The following is a 27032-nucleotide window of genomic DNA, read 5'->3' as shown; positions in this document are numbered from 1 at the left end:
TGGGATTGTGGTTGTCCCTCATCCTACACTGCAACCGCAAATCACTACATTGATACCGTTTCCACAACTTTATTTACAATCATGAAAGAAATTGGGCTGCTTGGTTAAATTATTCCACTAACTACTTCAAGGCATTTTGCTCTGATTGTCGCCAGCATCATATTTAAAGGACGAGGGAAGCAGGTTGCTAGCCTTACTTGCCCCGAGTCCCATTGGTTTTACCCCTAACGGTTGAGGGATTAACTAGTGGCTTTGGTAGTCTTTGCCGTCTGAGCACAAAGGTGACCACGGCTCAGAATATGTCCGAGATGCCCAGTCTTCTTCCAAAGTAACTGGCATCCCGACTGTCGGGACCACTTACTTACTATGGTATGAAGATTAGCATCTCCAAAACGAAAGTAATGTCAGTGGGAAAGAAATATAAACGGATTGAGTGCCAAATAGGAGGAACAAAGTTAGAACAGGTGGACGGTTTCAAGTACTTAGGATGCATATTCTCACAGGATGGCAACATAGTGAAAGAACTGGAAGCGAGGTGTAGCAAAGCTAATGCAGTGAGCGCTCAGCTACGATCTACTCTCTTCTGCAAGAAGGAAGTCAGTACCAAGACTAAGGTATCCGTGCACCGTTCAATCTTTCGACCAACTTTGTTGTATGGGAGCGAAAGCTGGGTGGATTCAGGTTACCTTGTCAGCAAGTTTGAGGTTACGGATATGAAAGTAGCTAGGATGATTGCAGGTGCTAGTAGATGGGAACAATGGCAGGAGGGTGTTCACAATGAGGAAATCAAAGAAAAACTGGGAATGAACTCTATAGATGTAGCAGTCAGGGCGAACAGGCTTAGATGGTGGGGTCATGTTACACGCATGGCAGAAGCAAGGTTGCCAAAGAGACTCATGGGTTCAGCAGTAGAGGGTAGGGGGAGTCGGGGCAGACCAAGGAGAAGGTACCTGGATTCGGTTAAGAATGATTTTGAAGTAATAGGTTTAACATCAGAAGAGGCACCAACGTTAGCACTGAATAGGGGATCATGGAGGAATTTTATAAAGGGGCTATGCTCCAGACTGAACGCTGAAAGGCATAATCAGTCTTAAATGATGATGATGATGATGATGATGAACTACTTCAAGCCCTTACACCAAAATTTACAAGAAGAATAACCCTCTACCAATGAGTTCAAATTATAAAACATGAGAAATGTGTTCTCACCCCTCAGGACACAACACACCAAAATAGTACAACATTACAGCCATTACTACTGGCAACACCACTGTCAGTCATTAAATACTTCTCCTTTCCCCCCTTTTTCTTTCACTGCTTCTTGCCATTCGATCTGCAAACACGACTTCCTTCCACCTTACCATACATTGCCTGGTTTTCGTCCTTTAATCTCTCTCAAACATTACTTGTGTTACTTCACATGCAGTACCATGCGGATAAGTTCATGTTGAAACCGCATACTATGCTACCGCAATGCAACGTGAGCAAACCAGCCCAGGCTTCATGACTCCACATTATTCATGCTATGATTAACGAAAGGCAAATCCAGTGACTACCGTTATGAATGCTGGTAACACGTGGCCAAGTTCGACAACAAAGAAACGAGTAAAATAAATCGTTGAATCATGGAAAATTTATATTGCTTGTATCTGGAACTAAACTATGCAACAAATGAAACATTAATGAACCTATCTGCTATTGACCTAAGAACAAGAACAGTTGGTTCATGCCCTCAATCACCTCGCACCCAAGTCCGCTAGTTGAAACACATTAATCTGAAAAATTTCTACAAATACAATATCGCTGAACGATTCCCGGTATTAATTCACACTTGAACATGTTTCATAATCAATGTTACCCCAAAAGACCTACATTATGAATAACTTTTCTCACCATCCATGACGAGCGCCGCACCCCTGCGTCCGTCTCGTTCAATCGACGGCCCCAGAGAGCCCTAACATGTCGCGTTCGAGGACCAACCGCCAACCGTTCAGAAAAACTGGTGGTGGGGGGTAGGACCTCAGTGAGGACCAACCTCACAAACTCTGCCCTGCTCATCCCCACTATCTTTGGAATCACGAACTCTCTCCAGAATCTGCTCACGTTGTTATGTTGGCGCTAAACTACCCTACTGCTACCATCTTTGACTAACCCAGATTATTATATATTCCATGCATAATTACGTTTATACATCCACATACACCACGGGATCAAAGGATGAGAGAGGAGGTGTGATGCCAACAGAAGAAAAAATATACACGGAAGCATTCTTTAATCCAGAGGTTAATTAACTAGGCGAAACATTGAAAGAACGCTCTCGGCGTAAAATGAATTATTAAACATGTAGAAATTAATCAGTTAGTTAAATGAAGCGCAAACCTGTGACGTTTCAATAGGAATAGATTGGAGTGTCACCAGTGGAGCCAGCAGGAGAAATGGACACTGAAGATCTTGGAAGAAGAGTATGGGAGAAGAAGAGAAAGAATGAAGAGGTTCTGGGAGAAGAAGAGGAAAATGATGTCCACAAAGGGGCTACCCGTGGTCCTATAGACGCTGTAATGTAAGAAGAAGAAAAGGAAGAAGATATAGTAACTTGTCATGATTATGTATTTCACAATTTATCTGAAATTTGAAACTTCCTGGCAGATTAAAACTGTGTGCCCGACCGAGACCCGAACTCGGGACCTTTGCCTTTCGCGGGCAAGTGCTCTACCATCTGAGGTACCGGAGCACGACTCACGCCCGGTCCTCACAGCTTTACTTCTGCCAGTATCTGAAATTTATTTTAGCTAACAGACACAATCATCACATGTATTGCTACTTCCTTTCAAAGGGCTTTTTCATGATGTTCCAAGTACCAAAAAAAGTGTTGCTTGTTAGTGCCAAACTAAAAGGTTTGTATAGTGTTGTACATATTAATATATTTGCAGTTAGTAAAACTTTTCCAGAATGTTTAGTACTCCAGATTACATCAAGCACCACATGGACCATATAAACAGGGTCTTGTGTGGCACTCCCACTTCTTTGTAGCTAATGAGGCTACCGTGGGGATAAGCATTTGGAAAGAAAACATTCAATTCTTTATAGCAGTATACTTCAGGTGCTAGAATAATCACATCTCATAATTCATGACTAAATGGACAAAAGCGTTCACAACAGTTTAATATATTTTTTATGACTGCACCTCGTATTATACCAATCATATGAAACTGATAATCAGAAAGAAATGGTTATGAAATTATTTTCTGTCAAGAATAACAATACTTAACAAAGTAGTAGTGCATTCTGTCATTACTCTCCTTTATGCAGAACAAAATCACTAAGCTTTTACATTATTGCAGAAGTAGTCATTTGCATCCAAGAGGTCTTTCTCACATTGCAACATAGTAAAACATGTCTGTATCTGTATAATTTTAATACAATGACTGCCATGTGATATAACTATACCTCACAGGAAGTGTTCTCTTGGCCAACGTGATGTAAATACAACTCACTGACATTTCTCCATTTAAAGCTCCATGGTGCAGTTGTAACTCACAGGAGCGTACTGAGACTCGGTGTTATAGTAGGTTATGGCCGCAGTAACAAATCATGTTCGTGGCCTATGGTTTTCAAGAGCTCAAGAGTAGTTATTCACATTTGAATTCTTGAGTTATATATAACTCACATGGCTGAGTCGTATTGGACTTTTCTTCTTTTTATTATTTATTATTTAGTTTGACATATTACTTACACAGTAGATTGCAAATCACATACAGTTTTGTTTACATTCTTCAACTTTAATTGCAACCAACAATTAAACTGAAAAAAATGGGTCATTCCACTTTCTCTAACACCTGTATGTCGTGTGCTTTATGAAAAAACACTCTATGGTAAAATATGAGTCACAATTCTTACATTTCCATGCAGTTTGTTTGCATTTCTTGACCGCAGGATCCCGCCCAAATTTTCTTCATTTTTTCATAGCACACTGTACACCTACGTCTGGCTGCTCCCATCTTCACAAGAGCACAATCTACAGGCAACGCGGTGGCTTTGGTGAGAGATGTCTCAGGCTCGTTACCATCTTCTGTATGGAGTAGCCTCAAAGTCAGTTCCTCTTTGATTTCTGTGGTTGAGATCTTCTTGTTGTTGATGTATCGGTAAATCACATGAGCATTTAACAGTGCTGACCCTGTCAACAATTAAATTTAAGCTTCCTGTACCATTTCAAACCCCACCTTAGACAATGCGAGTACGGCTTCATTTGGTCAGAAAGCTCTATGAAAGACTTTAACTAATTATAGTCAATTATCACTGCTGGTTTTTATTTGTGCCCTTCCTGCTTTGAATTTCTGCTTCTTCTTCTCCATGAACAGCACTCAGCATCAGAACATCCCTCTTATCTTTCCATTTCAGTACTACTACACCTGTGGTACTTTCCTTTGCTTTGTGTTTCCCCTTCTTCAGTTTTGCCTGTAAAACATCTTGAGGATTCAGTTCTCTGTTTGATCTTAGAGTACCAACTAAATGTGTTGATTATTCGAGAAGCTGGTGCCCTAGATGAGCACTTGTGCAAAAATTGTTTGTATGTAAGATTCTGCCCTCGAGGCTCATAACAACAAAAGTGGCAAGAGGAACACCAGGATTCGGCTTCTTCCTACAGAAAACTTTCATATTCCAGATGTAGCTACCCTTCAGATATAGTTTGAACAATTTCATTCCGAATTTATAGCGCTTATCCTTTATATACTGAATGAAACTTAGTCTTCCTGGAAATGGCACAAGTGTTTCATCAATGCAAACTTCTTTCTCCTGCAAAACAGCACTTCGAAATCTCTGCAGTAATTTACTAGTAAGAGGTTGAATTTTGAATAATCGGTTTCCCAGTGGGCACTTGTTGTTATCGGAAAAATGACACATACATAAAAGAAGTTCAAAACGATTGCGTGACGTAACATTTTTTACATTGTTGTGATACAGCATATTTCTTAAACAATAATTTGGAATCCTTGGTTTTACATTTAGTGACATCCATAAAAAAATCCTAAACATTGTTGAATTTCAGTTTCGCTGACATCAGTCCACTTTTTCAATCATGAAGTAATAGTTACTGAATGACTTCCTAAGACTTGTTTTGCGTGCAAATTAGTTTGTAGAGTCACACATTATAAAATTTCATCAGTTACAAAATATTTGAAGAATTCGTATGGTGCCTTTGAGAGTTAGTGAAACAGAAGCACTTACAGCAGAAATGGAATGAATAAATTAAAGTTTTTCATATTTGTACCCATAACTGGCCCTCAGACAATCTCATTAGAATTAGTTACACGTGTATCATCTTCATTCCGAACTTTCAGAAATCACACTTACTTCAATTGAACCTGCAGTAGTTATGGCACTAACACGGTTACAGGTGCTTTGTTGCCTGGTTTTTGCAGTTGTGAAGTCTGGTTCTTCGGCTGAATGTGGACATAAAGCTCTTCTTCCTACCTTCACTAATGTGATTCCATTATCAGAACTCCCGGTTTCGCTTCCGGTCTCCTCTGGTAAAAATTCGTCCGAGCTATCACCAAATAAAGACACAGAATCTTCATCACTTATGTCCATAACTTCATGTAAAAGCTGCTGTACATGCCTTTGTTCATCTTCATAACTTCTATGAGACATTTTATTCTGCCACAATATCACTTTGTTATGGAGCAACAATACTGAATATAGACTGTGACAACAATGCAGGAAAGCAATAATGGAACTGTAAACAAATAATGCTGTGGAATGAAAAACTGATAGGAGCACAAACCTAAAATTATTAGCGACGTAGCAAATGACACACCTGGTACTTTTACTCTGGGGCCATGTGAATCATATGTAACCCACACAAAAAAATTAAAAATAAAGGTACTAAAGTGCCATATTTTCACGTTATTTGCTCTTAACAAATTTACTTGGAGCAAACTAAAGCAAGATTTTGAAAAAAAGTAAATGGCTCCAAGGGGTCGATAACCCAGCTATACCATGGCAGTCAATGTGTTAAACTATGCAGTGGAAGTTTTGCATGAAATTTCATAACATTATAGTTCAATATGAATAAGTTACCAAGAGAATAATAAGCCAACAGTTAACTGTTGACTGATTTCCCATGTAGAGAAACAAGGTAGACTGCTTGTACTTCGATTATCAACACAAAACTAAATTTAAATTTCAATGGGTCCACCTCAAATGTCCAGCACAGTGAGTAATTTGCAAATATGTGAAATGAGCAAGGTAATAAGTACAACAAATTCTATAATTACATACTTTTATTGACTCAGTAAAATTCTTGTAGCTACTTAACACACTGGAATAAATCAAAAATGGAAACAAACTGTAGGTGACATACAATTGGATATCTGATAGTTCAAATTTTCAGTTGACTTTGGTAGTGTGATAAGTTCAACAGTAATGATAAAGTTAGTTGTTATGAATGATTTTATTCTGTTAACTCTGTACTAGATGATTAAAACATCTTCAGTGTTTACTATAGTGAAAGAAACTCTGACTATTTCAAAGGACAAAAGCGTGTGTCCTAGGTCGTCTAAAATTTAAATCTTTATCTAATGTTTTGAAATAAGTTAAAACCCCAATTAAATGATTACTGTGGTTTAGGGGTGCCAAATTAATTATTGGTGCACTTTCCAAAAATGCAGTGAGACTAGTGTGGTTTCAGCAATGAATGGAATGATTCTTCACGCTTAAGTCGTGTTCGAATTGGAAAGCATCCATCCAGCACTTTGTGGAATCAGTTTCAAATGAACACATCATATAGATCAACGTTTCTGTTGCCCTTCCCCAGGAATATTCTTTTGGTGGTGTTACAAACTGCTTAAAGTAAAATCCTTGTCACGTAAGTAGGACCGACAGGTAGACGAACGTTCGTAATTTTAACAGCAGGCATTATTTCGCTGATTCTGTGGGTTCACTGTGGAAATATGCCGCCTCAGAGGCCTGCAGTAGTTGCACTCGTTTCCTCAAACGTGACATCTAAAAGCATTCATTTCAAAAGACTGTTGCAGCTAAGAAGTACAAGCGTTGTAAAATGATGTTACAATGACAAAGCAAACGCAGTGAAAGTGAAAAAGGAAACACGGAAAAACCGCAAATACTGCTACAACGCGTAAGTACACTGCTAAGATGGCGAAGGAAATGCGTTAAAAGACACAGATACTGCAAAGCCGAGGAACACTGCTCGGTACTGTAATGAGCAAACAAACGCAGTAAACGATGTGGGTCAACTGGAAACATGCGATCAAGACCAAAGACTACGGGAAGACCCCAAAGGATATGCATAGTCGCTGCAGAAGGGGTGAAAGGGCGGGATTTCTTCCAGTAATTGTTCCTTACTGTAGAGGGGAGTGAATGGCCGGGATCTGTTCCCGGTGAAATCCTGGCGGTAAGGATTCCCCCCTCAGCCGGATTCGCTGTCCACATTCCGCGTCGCGCCCCCACATTCGAGATTCCCCTCGGCGACTGCACTGGCCGTTTGCCCCGTCACTCTGATAGCGGGAAATGTGAAGCGTGCATGACGCGCCCTTTTGATATTTGTGCGTGAATGAAAGTGCTGTAAACGTTTTTGCCTAAACCACAAGATCGAATGTTTACACTGGGTTCCATTAGATAGACAGTTATGCAACATGTTAAGATATGTTGTTGTTCACAGAAAGAACTCCATGCAGAAGCTGTTAACCAGTACAAATTGTATAACACGGGACGTTCAAACAGTCTCCGCAGTGCCGTATGACTGTTACCCATGCGTGGCATATGTCTGTTCGCCTGCCTGGGTTTTCCAACGAAACAATAAACGCACAACGATACTGCAGTGATATTCTGTACCTTTTCGTAGGAGGATTTATGTTAATTGAAATACTAAACGGTTATTTTGAACGAGATGCTGCAACCGCGCATACAGTTCGCGTTTCAATGTCCCTGCTTACTGATGTTTTCGGTGAGCACATAATTTCACAGGGACTTTGGCCTCCATGATCGCCTGACCTAACACCACCTTAGTTTTTCTTCTGGGGTGCAGCGAAAGCAACTGGCCAAAATCCATCGATAAATTGAAAACCGCAATACACAGTTTCACTGTTTCTATTACACAAGAAATGTTCCAGCTTGTGTTTGGAAATATAATTAGACGAATTTAATTGTGTATTCACCAACAGGAGGGACAGATGCAGCATTTAATGTGAAAATTTGTAAGTAAAAATGTATATTCAATCATAATAACTTGTATTTCACTGAGTTTCATTTCGGTGTATTCACTGCGGCATACGGCACGCGATGCTAAAGATCGTACGGCACTGTAGAGAGACTTTTGGAACATCCCGCATCTATCAGTGACGCGAAAACAGATCCTGTGACAGTTCATAAATCTCTCAGGCAACGCCATCAGCTGTCAGTGTGTATGAGTCAGCCTTGGATCCTTTTCTTAGGACCGGCCGGAGTGCCCGAGCGGTTCTAGGCGCTACAGTCTGGAACCGCGTGACTGCTACGGTCGCAGTTTCGAATCCTGCCTCGGGCATGGATGTGTGTGATGTCCTTAGGTTAGTTAGGTTTAAGTAGTTCTAAGTTCTAGGGGACTGATGACCTCAGGAGTTAAGTCCCATAGTGCTCAAAGCCAAGCCTTTTCTTAGGACGTTCCACAAAACACTAAATGGTATTTCAATAGAAACAACAAAAGTATCCTAAAAGAATATCCTCAAGATGTGTGCATCTTTCTAAAAGACGATTGTGACCCTAATCAAGTACATCGTTTATTGTCGCTATCTGAACGGGTAACGTTGCAGCATGAGACAGGGACGACACGTTTCCACTGCCCACTGGGCCAACTACTGATGAGGCCCTGCGTTCCGCAACTTCAGTGTCCGGAAGTGACACGGTGCACGGTCTTTCGCGCCAGAATAAACAAATCGCACGATGCACTGCAAAGTATTTTTCTATACTCTTTGGGATTGCTACATTTGGGTGATTTGAAACTGTCAAATAGGTTAACACACATTTCAATGAAATAAGCTGTAACAGGAGGTGAGGGTGGCAAAGAATCAAATCTCATATGTACTTGAATACTGCAAGCAAGAGAGTGACTTTAGGGTTCTCACTGCTAAACACACCTTGATTGGTGAGAATGGACGGAGTGTGATGCATAGTTTTGTGAGGTTGAGGGCAAGTCTAGGTACAACTACTGAGTCTTTCTTTTAAAATTCTTCACTGTGAGTCCAACTACAGACCTTTGCTTTCCACTGGAAGTCATATTTCTTGAGATTATTCCTCAGTGACTTGAATAAGTGAGGAGTGTCATAGAAAACAAAATACTTTTTCTCCATTCACTTCAGTAAATGGATTTTCTGAGTTATTCCCTCAGAGTTTTCTCATTTTTACATTATTTGTTCCTTTACCACAAACTACAGTTTTAGGTCATAGACCACTATCTTGAATTTGAACCAAAATGTTAATCAACATATCTTTTATTATCACCCCTGACATGACTTCTCAGGTCAAATAATAAACTATTATTTGCTTAATATTTAAGTATAGACGTTTGATCGTCACTACAATGACTTTCTTACATAACTGGCGCTCAGTTAACTTTGAATCACAACAACTTTCTACAGTGGTATCCTCAAAACCTTGAAGTAAGTAATTTTGTGCATTCTAGGTCCAAAGTACTTCAGTGACATCAAATACTACTGACACAATTTTTTCCTATGGTTACATTTTTTCAACTTTTAGTTGTAACAAATCAAGCACTAAGCTATTAATACCTGGCGTACCCTCTGAATTTTTCAACCAGCTCCTCGGTGTCCTTGGTGTAGGTAAACAAAAATATTTCGTCGAAAACCTGTATGGTTTTGGTGAACAGAAATGAAAAGCCATAGCAAAGCTCCTGTCTTGTTCTGTATACCTTCTTCCCTTATGTTTCCTGTTTTTCATAATTCCCTGTAGATTGATAAACTTGCCTGTCAAATCATGAGAAACATTGCTTTTAATAGTGCTACACTTCATTACTTTGCGCTTTAAAATACACATCTCAGATCTCAGAGCACGAATCACTCCTTTCTGTCTCGATACTCTTTTCTGTTACATTCTCCACTTTCAAATCAATGGGAATCATGTTCCCCACTTTTTTTCCACTTTGGAAATGACATTATCGTTCACTTCAGCCTGAACGTCAGCGACTGACTCTTGTAGCTCCAATTCCTCTTCTAGCTTTCTCTTCTTTGAGCTTCATCTGAAATTAGTTTCCATTCTATAGGGAAAAACTGAGGAACAGAGCCAGGCCTAATACTGAAACGAGGAGAAATATTGTTGTATGTAACAAATCATTGGTCAAGCATTAAATATAGCCATTTTATTGCTTTACAAACAATTCTTATCCTTGGCTTAGTAAATTCTTGTTCGTAAAGTTCTTCTCTACAAAATGATGAGAGCATACTACATGACTTCTGTTTAAATGCTCTGGTCCTTTTTTTCTAAATATTCCGCCAAGATCTGCCCTCCTGCAACGAATAAATCACTGTTTACATCTAAAAATAACAAAAGCCAAGTCAGAAATAATAACTTTCTCAAATATAAAAAGCACAACTAACTCACTGAAAGACACTAACCACCAATTTACATTAATACTTACTACTTTGCTTTAGTCCTCGGGAATCTGTAGAAAGACATTCGATCACTTTGTTGCCAATAATCATTTCAAACATGTATGGCTCAAATAACACCTCTACCATGCATTTTCTGCTCATGAACAAACAGGAACTATCTTTCAGGTAAGCCCTCCTACGTTTGTTTACAAACGCCAACCTGTTAGTATTCATTTCCAACCAGGAGGGCATGCTGCAATCGCTGTCACACACTCAACCATTGTTTCCGCTATTATCTTTATAGGCTGTTTACTTGCAAGTGACACACTATTTAATGCGCCAACTCCATTCTCAACAATTGTTTTAAGATGTCTGCTTGCCAATATTGAGAAGTAATAAAGATACAAGGAAGCCGATTGCTTCAATCCACCTCAATAGTTTTTTTTTTTTTTTTTTTTTTTTTTTTTAACAGCCCTGCGGTTGAAGATTTCAACGAAATTGTTTTGACGTAATGTGGATTGTTATCGTTTCGTTTGTTGACACAATGGCTTTGAAGGACGCGGGACTGAGTGTGTGTTACTGCGTTAATAGCTAGTACAAGGGAGAGGATCTATTGACGGGATGCGTGGAGCGAAACCTCGTCGTCGAGCTAAATTTTCACAGTTTCCAAGTGTTGCGCGATTACTGGACGCGTATGGAAAGCTGAATCATAATATTAAGTATTGCTTCTACACACACTTTCGAACGCGAACAGTCGCTATGGATAAATTCGTCGTATATTTGCCGTCGTCCTCATCATAAGTGGATATTACTGACACCGACAATAGTGAGAGGCACGTTCAACCAAAAAATAAGGAACCGAAGAATATGTCTTCTTCGAGTTGCCGTAGTAAGTCAGCAAAAAATTTGAAAAAACCATCAGGTAGGTCATGCCATGAAAGATGGAAAAACACATTTTCTTTGCAGAATGAGATTTTCACTCTGCAGCGGAGTGTGCGTTGATATGACACTTCCTGGCAGATTGAAACTGTGACGAGATACTGGCAGAAGTAAAGCTGTGAGTACCGGGCGTGAGTCGTGCTTCGGTAGCTGAGTTGGTAGAGCACTTGCCCGCGAAAGGCAAAGGTCCCGAGTTCGAGTCTCGGTCGGGCACACAGTTTTAATCTGCCAGGAAGTTTCACATTTTCTTTGATTTATTACGGCAAAGAATGGACAAAATGTTCAGTAGTGTGTGGAAAAAAGCTTTTGTTCCAGTGTAGTGCTTTCGCCACCAGCTGCTACTTCTGCAGACAGTGTAATGCATTTGTTCGAAATGAATTTTCCCCGTGGAAAAAGGCAATTGAACGTTTCAGAGTTCATGAAAAACGCCTGTGACTGCTCTGGCAGCTGCAGAACAAGGTACCAACGTGATATCCCTTAACATATAAATTAGAAGATATGAAAAATGCATGCAAGGCGACTTTAAAGCTTATATCGTGCCTCCAGTTTTCAAATCAGTAAGGAATAGTAATTCGTGGTCACACCGATGAAGCATCAAATATTCATCAGTTGCTGTTGTTAGAGCAGAAGATGGCCCTGACTTGAAATCTCGGCAGCAGACAACTTCAAATAAGTGGGTCTCCCACGATATATTGAATGAAGTTGTCTCGTTATTATCCAGCGATGTGCAGCAAACATTGTGAAGTCTAATAAAGAGTCACTATACTTTTCTCTTATTGTAGATGAGGCTTCCGACACGTCAGTGAAGGAACAACTACCCAAATGTTTCAGATACGTCGATAAAAATCTTCAAATTAGAAAAGAAACTACAGGCTTCTATTAGGTAGCTTCAGCAAGTCCTAGGACATTGTTTGAAATCGTCCAGGATGTCATAAGACGTTCATCCCTCGGCATAAAATACTGTCGTGGTCAATTTTATGATGGCGCGAGCAATGCCAGTGGACGTTTAACTGAATGTCAAAGTAGGATTATTCAGTTGCAGCCGTGACCCACATTTGTTCATTGTTCACAGCATAATGTGAATTTGGTAGTACCAGATGCGATGCAAGGTACTAGTCAAGTGCGAAACTTTCTGATGATTCTTCGCGAATTAATATCATTTGTAAGACATATACCAAAAATATTAACAGTGTTTCAGTCTCTACAAGAAGACAACGAAGATGGTGTTGCAGAAAACGTTCAGATTGACTTTGCGACCATTCTGTCCTATGACGTGGTGTGACAGTGTACAATTACTAAAATCACTGAAAAATAATTATGACGATCTCTCGCAATTATTGGAAGATCTGTCCGAAGAAAACAGTGAAGTCGGTGGAATGGCTAGCAGATATTTTTCAGGCTTGCATCAATTAAGATTTTTATTTCCATGAAAATGTTAATTTCAGTTTTTGGGAGGATTGAGGAAATTCATTCTTCTTTTCAGAAGAAATCGTTATCATACCGTAAATCAAAGTATTGGTGGAAACTTTGTCTGCAAGTGTAGCTTCATAGAGGAATATATTTTTTGAGTTGTGGAATGAAACCATTAGGAAAGGAGTGGAAAGTAACATTCATGAACCAGTTTTTCTCAGAAGAAGGAAGATGCCGAAAATGCTACGACGAAGTTAGTGATCCTCATACTTGTCAAACACCAGAGGAAATGTACACATGAATATTTTTTCACATATATAAGAAACTATCAGCCTCGATTGTGGTAATGAAACCAACCTTTACCAAGGTTTCAGCCCAAGAAATTGAACCTTCTTCAGAAGATAAACCTGATCCTATATTATGTCTACGAGGGCATGGTCTAGAAATGAAACTAAAACAGCCTGAACAGTTTTATTTCCAGACCATGCCCTCGTAGACATATTATAGAATCAGGTTCATCTTCTGAAGAAGGCTAAATTACTTGGGCTGAAACCCAGGTAAAGGTTGGTTTCATTACCGCAATCGATGCTGATAGTTTCTTATATATTAGATTATCACGATTGCTGACTGGGCTGCAATGTTTAAAATACTAATTTTTTTAAATAGTTGATGTGGGGGTGGATTCGCTAAATCGTAGATTTGACTCAAATGTTTTGGAACTTATCTCATAATTTGAAACTTTTGTCATCGCTAAAAATTGGAGCTGATCGAATCGTGCAGTTCTATGGCGCAGAGTTTTGTTGAAGATAAGCAATTTAGTATCTCAAATATTGAAGTGGAAAACTGTAGAGCTTGATAAAGCGTGTTATTTTGTTCAGCTCATAATTTATCTTGCTATCAGTACAATTTTTAAGAAGCAGTGTCTTGGGCTACTTTCTGCTTTCGACGAAGAGACTGCAATAGTAATTCTTAGAAATGAATGTGAGGAGGATTTATCCAGTAAATTCCTAGACCAAAAAAGCTCAGAAACAAGAAATAGCCTCATTAACCTGGACAGCTGATTAACAGAACTGTCAGTAACAGAGAATTCAATCGTAGCTATAGCGTTCCAGATTAGTACATAAAATGTTGCCTGTTTTGAACTATTCCTTTTGCTGTTTCTTCATCTGAATGCTTATTTTTGAAACTCATAAAGAACAGTCTGTGGAGTTCTATGACTCAAGACGGAGTTAGTGAACTCAGCCTCCATAGTATTCAAAATGATCTGTTGATCCCAGTGAAATAATGAATACCTTCCGTCAAAGAAAGTGCACTCCATGGCCCAGTTTCTGTAGAGGTCAATGTGATTACAGGGGATTTTTATAAGTGCAAATCAATCAAACAATAGATAGATCTATAGGTCTATGCTTGTTGATAGTGACTGTCAATCACTATAATGTGTTTAATTTTTAAAATCATTTGTAACTATTAACCATTTTTCATTAATACTTTGAATATAATAAAGGAGTGACCTCTTTGTTTATATCACATGCTATTTTACAACACATCTCATTCAGTTTCTATTCCTAACTGCTGTAATGAAAGTTACGTTAGTTAACGACAAGTTGTACATTTTATGTAAGGGGGTCAGGATTTTTATTTTTGTAGGCAGGCCCATATTTGATTCATTGAGCCTCTGAGTCTGTAGGTTTGTCCAATTGCATTTGAACGTGAGTTTGATCTCATTTCTGTTGTATTTCAGTCAGCTGCGTTACCAATTGAGCTAGCACAGTCTCAACATATTCTTATAGTACTGATATATTTTGCTTTATCACAAGACAGATCTTTGACACAGGCAGTGTTCATAGAAGATTATAAAGGAAAGGGAATCATTTTAAAATCTATCAAGACTCCCCAGAATACATATACTACAGTCCGCCATTGATATGCACCTACCGACGTTCTGGAAAGTCGGCACCCTTGAATACATATGATTAGAATGATTCGTGTTCGCGTCATGTTTGTCATGGGCAATGTTATACAGTTAGTTTGCTACTTCTGCGGCCAATTGTACGAAGCATTTAGCCTTGGGTTGAGGCAGTAAATAACCTCAGATCAAGCTTGACCTGAAAACAGGATCCTGCTTGACGCGAAAATCCGCACTGCAAACTCAGGTTCACTTGTAGAGAGGTCACATGCCTTCTTTTGCATTTCGCCTCTCATTTTCACGCATTTTATTAATGTTTTTTATCTTTACACGATGGGAGCCGGCCGAATAAGATCATTCTGATGAGAGTATTTGCAGTGATATCTCAAATTACTTTTCACTTGACTGCTATGCATGTTGGTAACTGTGTGTGGTCTTGCTTTTAGTTTTCTCTGCTACTTCCCTGGGTGGCTTGTGGCGAGGCGAGCACCGGAGGACGCGACACACTGCATTTTTGTTGGGGGGGGGGTCTGTATTTCGGCAAATACGGAGAGGGTCATAAACCAATGGGCTTGAGCATCTGGCGGGGCAACTGACCTCGGTCGAGTTTCGCCTGTTGTATGAACGGCGAAACGACCTACGAGCTGTCTGAGTGTCGCCCCAGTTTGTGTATTTACCGTCCCGGTGCATCTGGAACGAAGGTTGTTGGCGCTGACTGACTGTACTGTCTTCATGATTCTGAGAATTCTTGTGGTCGGTGCACTGGTGGGAGAGACTGTCTGGCACCAGATGGCCGGTGGTCTTGGCAGGTTGTTTTCTGTAGGCGGTAAAACGGCAAGTTCATTGTCCCCAGCTAAACAGCAGAGGCATGGTTGTTCAACTTAAACTGAGGCCAGTTGACGTCACAAAGACCAGCTCAAAATTGGAGGGAACGGACGCTAATGGCGCGAATGATGTTCTGACATAGTGTGGAGGAATTCCGGAATCAATATTGAGTGCTGATTCGCGGCTTTTCGAGGGTAGTGGTGAGCTGAGTAACGTTGGAATCGCTCTTGCGTTGCACAGGCGCATGGCATTCGGGATCTGATGTTCATGAGAATTGGACGGTCTTGCGACTTAGTCTCACTCTTTCGTAATCGTTGTGGAGTATGACTTCGGTCATACTCCAGTTTCGTTCTGCGACCTAAGACGCAGATTCTTTCTCCGCGTTTTCGCACCTGTACCGACAGGGCGAGTTTAGGCGGATTTGCTGTGCCTCTTCCTGGAGATACATCCTTGTGCATCCAGGAGTTTCCCTGCTTCGCGAGCAGAACTTAGAATTCTCGGACATCATTCGAGGCCTCGGGTTGAAACAGAGTTGCTGCACGGCAGGAGTCGGCGCCTACATCATCAGAGCGCTGCCTACCGACCACGTGCTGCGGGTTTCAGGTCTGGTAAAGTATTCTGCGGCTCCAGCACTGTAGGACCTGTCGTTTCTGCACGGAAGTCCTCGGCAGCACGAGGGCTCGCTTTGCTACAAGTCCACCTTGTTTGTTTCCCCATGTGTTCCCATTTCAGCTCTCGCTACTAATCGCGATACTGCGTTATAGTCGGTGGTGGTGGTGGTGGTTAGTGTTTAACGTCCCGTCGACAACGAGGTCATTAGAGACAGAGCGCAAGCTCGGATTAGGGAAGGATAGGGAAGGAAATCGGCCACGCCCTTTCAAAGGAACCATCCCATCATTTGCCAGAAACGATTTAGGGAAATCACGGAAAACCTAAATCAGGATGGCCGGAGACGGGATTGAACCGTCGTCCTTCCGAATGCGAGCCCAGTGTGCTAACCACTGCGCCACCTCGCTCGGTGCATTATAGTCGGGGGAGTAATATTTGATTAATTAGAACCTACAGTTATTATCGTCAATCTATTGCATCACAGAGAGTAGGAGCCCCTTGTTCTCGAGCCAACTCTTTTTCTCAGAATAGTTCGGTATACCCTATCGTTTAGCCTACTGTTTGTATCGACAGTCCTGTACCTTTCTGTTCTGATTTATAATAAATCTCACTGTAATGTTTAATCAGCATAGCGTTTCGTAGATAAATGCAGAGTCCCATTTCCTGTCATTTATTATGATAAAATTCCTTTCTTTAATCAGTAGATTACTATTTTTATTGTGAATATGCACTCCTTATCTTACCAACTAGAAGGGTCCACCATCAACTCCCTTCGTTACCGTTGTGCACATAATTAATTAGGTGGTAGGAAAGGAGGGGGGTCCAATGCATTTCTGGTTTTCATGGAGAATTCGCCAGAATGAAAGAGTTACAAACTCTTCTCCACCCTATCATCTCCCACTGTAACTGCCAGTTTATAGTGTAGTGATATAGCTAAACATCGCTTTTGCTTTTAACAAAAAGAAATAGAAATAATGAAAAATTATTATTAACATCAAAAATGGTAAGTAAATACATGACTACACCATTCCCACCTCGCTGATGCCCGAAATACTTTCCTCCTGGATCTGGAAGGTTAGTTAAAGAGATTACCGGTGACCATTTGTATGTAATGATTAATCTCATAACAGTTCCCCATTTAGGTGATTAGTTCAAAGACATTTTTAGGGCCTTAACTGTTTGCTGCAAATATTTCGAATTTCCTTTCTTACTCTGCCGCTAAGTATGGGAATTCTGACAGCAACCAACAACGATTAACCGTCTCTTATGTATGGTATCTCTTGGCTCCATTGGCAGCAGCTATGGAGTTCGTATCAAATTCTTAACTACCGAATACGTCCTCAGACTGCTATGGCAATACTACGTGTCTTGATGAATGGAACTTGAGCAAGTATTTAGCGATATGCCACTAACGACGTCAAATATCTCAGCTTTGTCGCTGGATCAGAGGTTGCGTCATGCACTGCAGTGCAAAGGATCTCATGTTAGCACCCACGTCAATTCTCGGAAGGTTTTTTTTCCATTTGTTACTAGTTCTACCACTGCACTGGTCGTAACGATAATTACAGCAACACTACCATGTGATTCCATTACATACTATTGAAACCAAACCATACTCTCCGTTTTCCGAGCTTCCGGGACCAATGTTGGGCAAAATTATGTGTGCAACAACCCTACACGATATGAATTCCATCGTTTCATTTCGTCCATGTTACAGATATCTGAGCATTCGGGTGTGTCCACTAAAAACGACGACGACGACGACGAGACCCTATGAGCTCCACACACGTTCCACGAAAGGGCGAACCCACTGTTGGAGGTAAATAACGAATCTTTTATGCTGACGTTTCGCTTGGATAAAAACACAGCAGGGCGGTTGCAACTAAGGTTCAGAGACTACCTGATGAAACCAACCAAAAGAAACCAGCCACTGACTGCAACGTGCATGTTGCTGTTAGCTTGAAGATTTCACGCCACAGGAACCTTTGAAATGGATGTTGGATACCTTTGTAAATTTAACGTAGCAACAGCTTGCAGAGTGGAAATGATAATTAAATCAAGACCCTAAGCTGTCGACAGACGTTCATACATCAACGTGGGCAGTTGAAACTGTGTACCCCGACAGGGACTCGAACCCGGGAGCTCCTGCCTACATGGCTGCACAGAGGATAGTGGGACTGCAGGGATTTGTCCCCCGCACTCTCCCCGTGAGACCCACATTCCCAACTTAATGGCCACACACTACATTCGTAGTGTGTCTGCCAACTGCACTCATTACTCGCGGCAGACAATCTTACCGAGTCCGGTAAGAGTTCGGGCAAGGCGTGTGCATCCAGCACAGAAGAAGAAGTTCAAAACCCGGACAGCCTTAACTATATAAGGATGGTATCTGTTCTTTCGGACATACCATCGGTGGCCATGCAGCTCACTTAGAATGAAATGATAATTAAATGAAGACCCTAAGCTGTCGACAGGCAGAGTTGTCCACAAGGTATTAATCAAACTGATTTTGGGTAAAAAATGGCGCTACGAACACCCAACATCGATTTGTTGTAGACTCGTAGAACATATTCTGAGATCAAACTTAATGTGGTGTCTTGAACAGAATGACCTTCTCAAAGCCAACAAGCTTGTATTTCGAAAACATCGATGATGTGAAACCTTACTCACACTTTTCCCACATGACATATTGATAGCTTTCGATCAAGGCAAGCAGGAAAATGCAGTATTTGTTGATTTCCGAAAAGCATTTGACTCAGTACCACACCTACACTTACTGTCAAAAGTACATTCGTATGGGGTAACAAGTGAAATTTATGACGGGACTGAGGACTTTTTGGTAGGGACGACACACCATGTTATCTTCGACGCAGAGTTATTGTCAGATGTTGAAGTAACTTCAAGTGCGCCACAGGGCAGTGTGCTGGAACCCTCGCTGTTGATTCTGTATATTAATGACCTTACAGACAATACTAATAGCAAAATCAGGCTTTGTGCTGATAATGCAGTTAACTATAATGAAGTACTATCTCAAAGAAGCTGCACTGATAAGAATTCTACGTGGTGCAAGGATTGGCAAATTGCTCTAAATGTTCAGAAATGTAAAATTTCAGACCACAAAATGAAGAACCGTATTGTCCTATTACTCTAATATAATGAGTCACTGTTGAAGTCGGCCAACTCATACAAAAACCTGGGTGTAACATATCGTAGGGATATGAAATCGAATGATCAGATAGGTTCAGTCATGGGTAAAGCAGGTGGTGGACTTCGGTTTACTGCTAGAATACTGGGGAAGTGCAGTCAGTCTACAAAGGAGATGGCTTACGAATCACCTGTGTGACCAGTTCTAGAATACTGCTCAAGTGTGTGCGTGAACCGTACTGAGAAGGGCAGCACGAATGGTCACAGGTTTGTTTCATCCCTAGGAGAGTGTAACAGGGGTACTGATCGTTCTGAATTGCAAGGCTCTTGATGGCTATCCCGAGAAAGTCTATCAACAAAGTTTCAAGAACCGGCTTTAAATGATTACTCTAGGAATATACTACAACCCCCTACTTATTGTTCATATTGGGGTCGTGTGGGTAAGATTAGAATAATTACAGCACGCCCACAAGCGTTCAAACAACCATTCCTCCCGTGTTCCATACGTGAATGGAGCGGGAAGAAACCCTAATAACTGGTAGAATGGGACGTAACCCCTGCCATGCACCTCACGGTGGTTTGCAGAGTTTATATGGAGATGTAAAAGGAGATTTTTGCCATTTTTCTGGCGTTTTAGGTGCTCTTGACCCCACTCAAATCTCCATCAATCGCTTGGCGGTGACAGTGGTCGCACGGGATCGCCGCGCGGTCTCAGGCGCCTTGTCACGGTTCGCGCGGCTCCCCCTCGTCGGAGGTTCGAATCCTCCCTCGGGCATGGGTGTGAGTGATGTCCTTAGCGTATGTTAGTTTAAGTTAGGTTACGTAGTGTGTAAGCCTAGGGACCGATGACCTCAGCAGTTTGGTCCCATAGGACCTTACCAAAAATTTGCAAAAAAGTTTTGGCGACAGTGCTGAGATATTTAGAAATCGTCACGTGTGATTTTATGTACAAGCGATGTCAGACGCTCAGCGGCGATATTTAAATATCGTTGCTAGATTACCAGAATCTGCCCATGACAGCAACATTTACGGAAACTCCCATGTACATGTTCAGTTAAGAACAAGAGAAATTCTGGAAGGCGTACTTCTGGGAGACAGTGACTGTCAGTGAAGGAGGTATTTGCTGACGCCGGTACTTCGCAAAGAAACGGCGGCTGAGGGAATCTGTAATCGTCCCCACGAGAAGACCAGACCAGAAGTTGAAAGAATGTTTGGAGTGGCGAAAAGGCGGTTTCCCTGTTTGAGTTTAGGACTCAGGATGAAAGTAAATCGTGCAGCAATTATAATAGTTGCTGTTGTGGATTGGCAAGAGAGCCAACCCGGTTTTGAGAGGAAGCCGAAAGGCACGCGTTTTAGCTCGCGCAGGCTGGCGTGAGGTCTGGAACAGGACAAGGAATTGAGACTAGCAAAAATAGTACGTATCTGTTGGAATACTTAACTTTAATCCATAATTGGTGAACATCGCTCTTGACGGTACATGTTTTACAGCATCAATAGTAACTGGTAATGACGCCTTGCTAGGTCGTAGCAAATGATTTAGCTGAAGGCTATGCTAACTATCGTCTCGGCAAATGAGAGCGTATTTTGTCAGTGAACCATACCTAGCAAAGTCGGCTGCACCACTGGGGCGAGTGCTAGTAAGTCTCTCTAGACCTGCCGTGTGGCGGCGCTCGGTCTGCAATCACTGATAGTGGCGACACGCGGGTCCGACGTATACTAACGGACCGCGGCCGATTTAAAGGCTACCACCAAGCAAGTGTGGTGTCTGGCGGTGAAACCACAGTTCCAACATTTGTCTTCCACAATATGGCTGTCAATGCATCAGAGCGGCTACCTGAAATGATGACTACGTATTTGCTGGGAGAAGAGTGTGTGCAGAAATTCCTGCATCTGCAGAGCATGAAGACAACAGAGATAATTATGGCGTGAGGGAAGGCGTTTATTAACAATAAATGTATGTAAAAAGTTTTTGAAAAAACTGAATAAATGTGAAAAGTTTCAATTTGAAAGGCAGATTTTCCTTCCCTTTCTCCTGGTTATTTAATTCCCCATCAGAAGAAGAACACCACGAATAATATTAAAAACTGCCTTCTACGTAACAAATTGGTCTCAGAAAATTGATTAGATTGTATTAAGATATATACAAAACCCCACATATAATTCCGGGATAAGAATCAGTCTACAAAGAAATTAAAACAGACTACATACCCCAATGAAATGAAGGTAACAGCAGTCACAATGCAATGCGTGCGAAATTTATTGACAAGGTATGTATTGAACATTACAAGACTGGAAGAAATTTACAGTGTGTCAGTTTAAAAGTCTGATAATCTTTTAATTTCTTCAAGTTCTAATTCTTTAATTTCTTTATGTATTTCGAGGGTTTCCATTCTTATTTCATGTTCTGCAAGAGAGCACTATATTTTGATTTTATGTTCACGCTCGAGGCATGCAAATCTTTGATTTCCAAACTGGAATTTCTTATCGAGATTATTTTCTGTTATTTCGCACTTGCAACGAGAGTCTGACACCGCAAGAGTGGTTTGAAAAGTTCTCGGAGTCACCACGAGTGGTCAGCCCTAGCGCAACGAGTTGTTCACGTGATATTCGTTGGGCTGTTGACGTCGTGGTGAATTTCTATGTCTTAAGCGTCGAAGTATCAGGTATTTGGTAACGTTCAATGGTAAGGTTTGTAAGTAGGCTGTTTATGTTTTCTTTATGTAAGTAGGCTGTTTAGGTTCTTATATTGGTAACGCCGCCGCCAAGTAGCGCTCTCTGTATGAAAATCACTGGCTGTGCTGTGTGCAGTCTGTGGCTGCTTTGCATTGTTGTAATACTCGCCATTGTAGTGTTGGGCAGAGGCAGCTGGCTGTGAACAGCGCGTAGCGTTGCGCAGTTGGAGGTGAGCCGCCAGCAGTGGTGGATGTGGAGAGCGAGATGGCGGAGTTTTGAAATTTGTCATGAAGTGCTATATTTATATATGATGATATCAAGGTAAATACATTGTTCGTTCTCTATTAATATTTTTCATTTGCTAACTGTCCCTATCAGTAGTTAGTGCCTTCGATAGTTTGAATCTTTTATTGAGCTGGCAGTAGTGGCGCTCGCTGTATTGCAGTAGCTTGAGCAGCGAAGATTTTTGTGAGGTAAGTGATTTGTGAAAGGTATAGTTTAATGTTAGTCAGGGCCATTCTTTTGTAGGGAATTTTGAAAGTCAGATTGCGTTGCGCTAACAAAATATTGTGTGTCAGTTTAAGCACAGTCATGTAAAATTGTTCTAAGAGGACGTTTCATATGTCGACCCTTAGCCTAGTATACCTCACTGGAATCTTCTGATTTTTTCTTGTAGTTTGTGTATTTAGTGTAGCTTTTGTTTATTGCTAGCGCGTAATTGTAGAGAGAATCCCCTTTGTAGTTGTAGCCTTTCATTGTTGTACAGTAAAACAGTTGTGGCATGCATATAGATTTGCACCAAGTATTTCGCAGCTACGCTTGCAATTAACTACGAGGGTCAGTCAAAAAGTAATGCCTCCTATTTTTTTTTCTACGTTTAATTGTCAGGAAATTTAAATGCAATTACATAGGTTGAAAACCACAACATTGAGGATCATTTTGTCATTTTTCAATGTAATCTCCGCCCATCTCTACAGTTTTGGTCCATCTTTGAACAAGGGCATGTATCCCAGCACGGTAAAAATCACAGCTCTGCTTCCTAAGCCATTGACGCACGGATGTTTTGACGGCCTCCTCATCTTCAAAATGAATCCCACGATGAGCTTCTTTTAGTGGCCCGAACAGATGGAAGTCTGATGGTGCCAGGTCAGGGCTGTATGGGGGATGAGGCAAAACTTCCCATCCAATTTTGACAATCTCGTCAGAGGTGTGACGACTGGTGTGTGGTCTTGCATTGTCATGCAAAAGAAGAACATCTGCCATTGATTTTGTTGGGCGAACTCGCTGAAGACGTGCTTTAAGTTTGTTGAGGGTTGTGACGTATTGAACAGAATTTATTGTGCATCCCTGCTCCAAAAAATCAACCAGAATCACACCCTCTGTATCCCAGAAAACTGTTGCCATAACTTTCCCTGCCGATCGCACAGTTTTGAATTTTTTCTTCCTCGGCGAGCTTGTGTGACGCCACTCCATTGACTGCCTCTTTGATTCGGGTTCAAAAAAATGCACCCATGTTTCGTCCCCGGTCACAATTTTTTTCAGAAACTCATCTCCCTCCAAACGGAAGCGCTGCAAGTGTTGGGAGGCTATTGTTTTCCTTGCCTCTTTATTCTGATCGGTTAACATTCTTGGAACCCACCGTGCACAAACTTTTGAGTACCCCAATTGTTTAATAATCGTGATCACACTGCCTTTACTAAGAGAAATAATGCGACACACTTCATCTGCAGTCACCCGACGGTCACCACGAATGATGTCATCAACTTGCTGAATGTTGTGTGGAGTCACTGCACTCACCGGCCTGCCGCTCCGCTTTTCGTCAGTCAACGGTGTTTGCCCTTCAGCTTCCTTACAACGACGAACCCATCGTCTAACAGTGCTGACATCCACTGTCACAACACCATACACCTTCTTCAGTCTTTCATGAATGCGTATGGGCGTTTCACCTTCTGCATTCAAGAATTCAATCACACAACGCTGTGTCAAACGAACATCGATGTCGGCCATCTTACAAACTTCTGCTGTGCTGCCACCTGTTGACACAGAAAGTTACTACTGCAGTGGATTGCAGAAGAAGGTTTGAGGAATGGCGCCAAATTCAAATTTTTCACTTAACTTAATTTCTTTAAGTAGAAAAAAAATGGGAGGCATTACTTTTTGACCGACCCTCGTAGATATTATTTTCAGTGCTATGTTAATGTGTTCTCCTATTTTTGCACTTCAAATTGTGCTTTTCTGTGTTATCGTGTGAAATATTGTGACAATTATGGCGTGTGAAAAACGTAACACTAGGCTCCAAAGTAAATTGAGAAATGATAGTGACGACGAGCGTAGGTTGCCAGCACCACTGGGTAATGAATTAACTAATGTTCAAAGTAGTAATTTGGTAATTGCGCATAGGGAAATGGAGCGGGCGGCAAACAATGGTGTAGACAGTGAAACAGGTAGTGAACTGGGAAGCGTTATCGATCGATTGGTCGGCAACAGCTCGCCTCAGGAATCGGGAATGACAGAACACAATATTGCAAATACTGCAGACTCAGGTTTTAGGTTCTCACCGTTTTCTCAAATGAGTCAAGACACATTTTCCGCTTGTCAAAATGTGAATGTTGCCGGTGCAAATTCACTGCCGAAAAGCACTGAGGAACATGTTTCAGACACCAGTGCATTGTTATTACAATTAATGCAACAAATGGGACAAAAGCTTGAAAAGTTAGACACAATGGAACAAAATCAGAGACAAACACAGCAAAAGTAAGACACAGTGGAACAAAATCTTCAAAAGTTGGACACAATGGAACAACACCAGAGACAAACACAGCAACAGTTAGACGCAATGGGACAAAATCTTCAAAAGTTAGACACCACACTTGAACAAACACGTGAAGATTTAACTAGTGAGTTACATAACATTGAATCGAAATGTCAAAAAGTCTGTAATGACATAAAAACACAAATTTGTGAGCATTTTCAACCCATTTTTTCGCGGCATGAAAATGTATTACAGAATCACGAAGCAGCCATAAAAGAACTGCAAACCATTGTTCATGAAAATCACAACACCTTGCAAGCTGAAATTGACTCAGTTGCATCTACCGATTCGGTTACGCAACTTGCAAAAACTCAAGAAAACTTAAAGGACACAGTAGATACGATTTCAACACAAATGGACACTCTGAAACTTGGTTCAGAAAAACACTCTGAGGAAATGTGTTCACTATCGGAGAAAGTAGCCGAACTTTCGGATAAGGTCACTAACTTATCTACAAAGGTAGATGATGATCTGAATGACACAAGACCTGTAGCCTTCACTGACACAGAAGAGTATGAACAAATTAGAAAATTCAAACAGAATCAAAATCAAATCAATACACAGTACAAAAGAGAAATCCGAGAAGTACAAGATCAGCTGACACAGGTAATACAAGAATTACGTATTTCAGAGGATACTCGCGCCCCAATACGGGAAGAAGGACACAGAAATACGGAACAGCCACAAAATAATAACACAGGGCATTTCGGAAGTTATGAAAGAAATTGGGAATGTGCACCGAATTTTGAGATGGAACGGCCGACACGACCTAACAGTGACCGATATGCGACTCGCCGACACGATGATTTTGACTATAAGCTGTTCATTACTACACGTAAATTCAAAACATTTAAGAATTCTGGCAACGACATTCATCCACAAGCATGGCTCCATCAATTCTCTCATTGTTTTCCTCCCAACTGGTCGTTAGAACACAGATTAGAATTTATGTGTGGCTACTTGGAGAATGAACCAGCTGTAAGAATGCGATCGGTAATTCACGATTGCCACAGTGAAGGAGAGTTTTACCATGCCTTCCTCTCAGCATATTGGTCTCAAGCTACACAAGACCGTGTAAAACATAGCATCATGATGATGAAACACTTTGAACAATCAGAATTTTCCAGTCTTGTCAAATATTTTGAAGACATGTTGCATAAGAATCAATATCTTTCAAACCCATACAGCCCCTCAGAACTCATCCGCATTTGCTTACTCAAATTGCCTGAACATTTACGACACATTATTTTAGCAGGACGTTGCAAAGACGACATTGAAGCATTTCAGGGACTGTTACAAGAACTGGAAATTGACACAGACCGTCGCGGGATGCGAAAACAGGAAAACAATCACTACAGGTCACATCCGTCACAATTCCGTGACGACAGAAACAATAACCGGACACGACTGGTCTATTCTTACAATGCAAATCGTGACCAAAACAGACACCACCCATATGACAACCACTGGCAGAGTAATAATAGTTACAAAGAAAGATCACATTTCCGTAGTAATGAATATGACAGAGACAATCATAGAAACAGACAATATGGTAACCAGAACTGTTATTATCAAGGGAGACAGAATAATTTCTGACGCAACGGTCCAGCGCGCAGTTACGATTCAGGGAGAAATTCTCCACCACATGACCGACTAGAAAGAAACCACAGGAACTACCGACATGACGACAGACGATATAATCATAACGATAGACGTGAATTTCATCAGAACTGGCGGGACTCTAACAGAGCTGGGCCCTCTCGGCAAGGCGAATTTGTAGAAGTTAAGTCTCCTAATCCCAATAACGACGCGCGCCAACAAAGAGGCAGACAATGACTCGCGCCGCAGGCAGCCACCTGCGCCGGCTGGCTCAGGAAAAAATAACATAGACGCTAACATTAAGAAAAATTCCAGTATTCTTTAACGACGTATACCACATGGTAATTGCGTTGAAGTTGAAACTCTGCGTACTAGGAAGAGTAAAGGTTTACACCATATTTCACATATAAAACCGTTTGTTGAAAGATAATCTGCTTTTTAACTTTTTCTTTGCCATAAAACTTTTCACTTTACATTACTAGTATGCTGTGTTAGACTTAAGAAACTGCTAACATAC

At 41.1% G+C, this 27032-nt stretch overlaps 1 protein-coding gene across 1 annotated transcript in view; it reads left to right on the top strand.

Moving 5' to 3' along the window:
• The window catches only part of LOC124553265 (serine/threonine-protein phosphatase 6 regulatory ankyrin repeat subunit C-like), a 120552-nt gene that overhangs the window by 50949 nt on the left and 42571 nt on the right, over window positions 1-27032 (top strand). The window lies entirely within an intron of this gene.

This window comes from Schistocerca americana, chromosome 11 (genome assembly GCF_021461395.2).
Source record: "Schistocerca americana isolate TAMUIC-IGC-003095 chromosome 11, iqSchAmer2.1, whole genome shotgun sequence".
Lineage (NCBI taxonomy): Eukaryota > Metazoa > Arthropoda > Insecta > Orthoptera > Acrididae > Schistocerca > Schistocerca americana.
Note: the sequence above shows the minus strand (reverse complement) of the source record. Positions and strands in the feature narration are given on the sequence as shown.